This window comes from Populus nigra, chromosome 2, assembly GCF_951802175.1.
Source record: "Populus nigra chromosome 2, ddPopNigr1.1, whole genome shotgun sequence".
In the NCBI taxonomy this organism is placed as follows: Eukaryota; Viridiplantae; Streptophyta; class Magnoliopsida; order Malpighiales; family Salicaceae; genus Populus; species Populus nigra.
In genome coordinates, this window is record NC_084853.1 from 3,720,803 (window position 1) to 3,725,802 (window position 5,000).

Sequence of the window (5,000 nt, forward strand, 5' to 3'; positions counted from 1 at the left end):
CAATCAGAGTGCACCAAGCAATGAACCCATGCAAGAGCATACAGATGCCATTTTGCAATACAATCAGAGAATAAAGAGGAGCCAATCCATGAGCCCACCAGCAGCCATCCATGCAGAGCGTGCCCATCCATGCAGAGACAAAGAAAGCCATCCTGACAGAGACAGAGACAGCCCAGCCTCTGTCAATAAAAGCAGCCAGCAGCGACATCACCTCAAACTTGAAGCAGCTTCAGCCTAACACTTCCAAAATCCTGCAGCATCATGTGACCCCCAGCCAAAGAGACACCAACACGACAAAAGCACAGGAGCCTGTCCATGCAGGAGCGAGGATGAAAGTGGCCAATTACATAAGCCCAGGTGACAGCCAAAACCGAAATGAATGGCCAAAACAGAATTAATCAATGCGGGAACGATAAATCATGAAGAATCTAGGCACGCCCAAGCAAGCACCCAGTCAAGGCAGAACAACGCAACACAAAGGAGACAGCCATAATCAATGTCAACTGATCCTCCAGGCAGACGCTTTCCAACCATGCAAAGGAGAAAACCAGCCAGTCATGATCCGCCACACGCTTCTAACAACCCCATGCAGAACAGTAGAGGTTAGACAGTGCAGGGACGTGGTAGCCATGCACGTGAATTTACCCCAGCAGAACCATTCAAAATGCAACACTGTAAGCCTGGTGACATTGGCCAATAACAGATGTCCAGGTGACAACCACAACCAAATTGAACACCCAAAAACAGAGGTAATCAATGAGGGGGCGAGAAACTATGCAAAATCCATGCACGTGGAAGCCATGCAGTACCATGCACGTGAAATTACTCCAGCAGCACCATTCAAAATGCAACACTGTAAGCCAGGGGATTTTTTTCATGGAAATACAATATAGTGTAAAACAGAATCTGAAATTTTCTGAAAATAGCCTCAATTGATTTCCCTGAATTGTTAAATATTCTCCTGTTTCTTTCCTCCCAAATCAAATATACAAGGACAACAAGGGATACTCTTCTCATTCGCGGCTGCAGCCCTTTTTTGTTGTTTTTTAAGATCCGAGAGGCTCTGTTTAGAGAAGGCATATTATTATGAATTTTGAGCCAGAATCTGACCTTTCTCCAGAGAGAAGCTGTCCAGTCACAATTGAAGAAGAGATGGGCATGTGATTCATCATCATTTTGACAGAGAGGGCATATAGGATCAGGAGATATAAAAGAAAGACGATCTTTCGTTCGCAGCTTGCCCAACATTGCCAGCCAAAGGGAAAAGCTATGTCTTGGAAGAGATCACTGCTCCCAAACTACATTAGCCCACTGCACCGGGTCAGATTTATGTCTGAAGAAGTCATATGCATTTGCTGTAAAAGGGCTTTGGCCAGAGTGCCAGCTTGAGAGAAGTTGTTGCACTGAGAGCTCTTTCTTTTTTTTTTTTTTTTTTGATCAAATGTAAGAATATTATAGATCAAAAAGAGCAAGACAAGCTTGCGATACAAGCTGGAAACCAGCAATACAGAAGTCATACAAATCCAGGCAAAGGGAACAGGCTCCCTTGAGCAAACCATAAACAGGATCAACAGGAATAGACTCCCGAACAAGATCCCAAAACCAAAAAGCATGAACATCCCTCATGCAGGGAATAGAAACTAGGAGGCCATGCCCCCACTATGCTGAACCAGTAGCCACCAAACAGCAAACCAGCTCCAAGACAGCAACTGATTTCCAAGTGACAGCTTATAGATCCAGAAGTGAGCCGGCATGAGACCCCACAGCAGTGATCCAAAATGTGAATCCAGCAGTGAGCCAGCAGCAATCCACTACCTGCAAGCTAATGGCAAGCAGCCAAATCCCAACCAAGGCACACCAGGGCCCTACAAAAACAGATCAGATTCCAACCGACCCAACCAGCGGAGCCACAAGCATATCTAAATAACAACCTGCCAGGAACAGCAACAAGCAACCCCACAGCAGGCATAAACACAACATAGATATCCAGCATCAATCAGCAACCAATAACATGCAGCCAAGACGCAGATGTTGTCTCCCCCTTGGAGAAACCGCATCAACAAATCAAGCAGGAGAACCACAACAGGGCTCAAACAAAACAAGAAAAACCAGACCCACCTAGACAATAACATGCCAAACAATCAGCACCAAGCAAAAATACCCCATAAGAGGGCTTATACACAACATAAAGGCCAATTCTAAGCATCCAAAATGTTAACCAGCAGATCATACAGCCTGCAACCAGCAATCAGGGGAATAAACCCCTGCAATATATGGACACAAAGTGAGTAGCTATGAAGGGGTGCCAGAGCCACTCAGGGACAGGACTATGGCCGGGCCCTTGGGTTTGTGTTTCTCAACTGGAATGCCATCAGAAGTGACAACAACACGGCTTCTTGTGAGGTATTGCCTCCTTGTAGTCACTGCAGGAGGAGCTGATTCTTCTTCAGTAGAAGATGGAGTGGCACCAGAAACAACTTGCTTTGATCTTTGACTATCAACAACAATAGCAGTTTTCTTCAGTGCAGGAGGCACTACGACAGGAGTGGCTTCAGCTTCAGCAGTGCACGTATTATCCAGCTTCTGTTTGGAACCAGTCACAACAATCTTGGACCTTTTACTTCCAGAGTGACCTGTCACAGGATCAACAACATCAGCAGTAGAAGGTTGTGCAGGAGGGACATCACTGGCAGACTGTTGTTTCCCAACATCTTCAGCATTCTCAGAAACAGCAGCTGTATGGGAATGTTTTTTCTGCATGGAACCTCTGTTGCATGTATTGGCAGAATGGCCTATAACCCGACACCTTTTGCAGAACTTGGGAAGGGATTCATATAAGACCTGTTGGGAAAGAGGGGTTCCATTGGGCAACACAACCTGAATAGCATTTGGGAGTTCCGGCAACAAATCCACTTCTACCAGTATCCTAGCATAGGAGAGCCTGGACATAGTTGCTATAGGGATGTCACAGTGGATTGGTTTCCCAATCATGCTGCCAATTTTCGAAAGACACAGGGGAGTCCAGCATCTTAAAGGCAAGTTGGGAAGTTTCACCCAAGTTGGCAGCTTTGTCATGTCATTGGCTTGGAAGTCAAAGAACTCAGGCATGATTTTCAAAATTAGTGGCCGGCCAAAAACAAAGTAGGGGCCAGCACTCAAGGTTTCAAGCATTGCTAATTCTGAAGTAAAAGCAAATATTAACCAACCTGAGTCGTGCATAGTGAAACGGGTTGCATGTGGCCAGTGTTTACTAATGAATTGCAAAAGAGATGCATAACCAGGGTATTTCCCTGCTACATACCCAATTAAACAATATCTCAGCATGGGCATGGCGTCTCCTAGGTCAACCTCATTTAGATGACAGGAAACCGATTGAGCAATATCAGGGAAATGGACAAGCGGGGGAGGAGATGGAATTGAGGTACCTGGTGGAACAACTGATGCAGGGCCACTATGAGCTGCCGATGATGGCGTGGCCGGAGCCCTAGAACGAGCATCAGTGGAGGGGCCACCACTAGGAGGTGTAGAAGAGGAGCAAGCTTGACCCGAATACAGGGGAGAAGATAGAACAGGAGAAGAACCTCGGGTCGGGTTACCTGGACCCGATTGAGGAGAGCCATGATGAAACCCAGCTAAGCCCTCTGTGGGAGCAAAATGAGATCGGGGATTCTTAGAAGAACCTTCAGTGCAAGCGCTAGGAGAGGCGGAGGGGTTTCGCTGCTTGAATTTGTTCCTGCGCTTTGATGAAACCCTAACGTCACTGGAGGGAGAAACGAAATCAGCAAGGATCGCCTTCCTTCTAGGCGTAGAAGAGGGTGAGGTGACACCGTGGTGAATCGGTGAACGACTACGAGACAAAGCCCTAGGCAGACGCCCCTTGATTGGGGATTGCGAGGAGAGCTCTACGCTGGCGTGGGCGTGGCATTAAATTGGCATGCGCGCGCCCATGCGTTGGCTCTCCTCGCAATCCCCGACCTCGTGGCGTGACGTGCCCGCTGCCGAGGCCTGGCCTCCGTCTTGCGAGCCGGGGCTGACAGCCCCCCGCATGATTGTCCCTGTCGTTCCCCCCCGCGGCCTGTCCCTTGTCCCTTCGAGATCCTTCGCCTCCGGCTGCGGTGGCAGCTGCCCGTGCTCGCAAGATGGAGGCCTGGCCGACGCGGCTGGTGCGGACCGCCGAGCTTGGGGATTGCGAGGAGAGCTCTACGCTGGCGTGGGTGTGGCATGAAATTGTCGTGCGCGCGCCCATGCGTTGGCTCTCCTCGCAATCCCCGACCTCGTGGCGTGACGTGCCCGCTGCCGAGGCCTGGCCTCCGTCTTGCGAGCCGGGGCAGACAGCCCCCCGCATAATTGTCCCTGTCGTTCCCCCCCGTGGCCTGTCGCTTGTCCCTTCGAGATCAAAAAGAAGCTGGAGACCAGCAATACAAGGAAAAGGGAACAAAAGCCCCTTGACCAAAATAAAAGCAAGACAAGCATGCTGAACTGAAAGCAAAGGGAACAGACTCCCTTGTACAACTAAGAGAACTCATTCCCTGGATCAACCTATAATCAAAGGGAACAGGCTCCCTTGAGAAAGCAACAAAGCCATAAGGCAAAACAAACTAGCATACTATGAACATCAGCTAGGAGACCCAAAAACTGACAGTGGAACTCCTTCCAATCCAGATGAGAGCATGCTGTGAACAACAGAGATCCAAAAGCCAAACTGAGCTGAGTAGCTCCTCAAGCCATCTTCCACCAGGGTTGAATAGCTTCAGCTTCTAGTAAGAAGAGCAAGAGAGAGCCCATGCAAGCGAGAGAGACCAAAACATATAACTAACAGCCAAGCCGAGCCATGCAAATTCACAAGCTGACATCCACTAAAATTTGCAAAGCAGCTGCACATTGAATAACACAAGCCAATTTTTCCCAAGCATCGGAGCAGCTTCAGCCTTTCACAGCCGCGCTCCCGCACAGGAACAGGGGACCACACAACCTCAACATAACCATGCAGAACACATCAC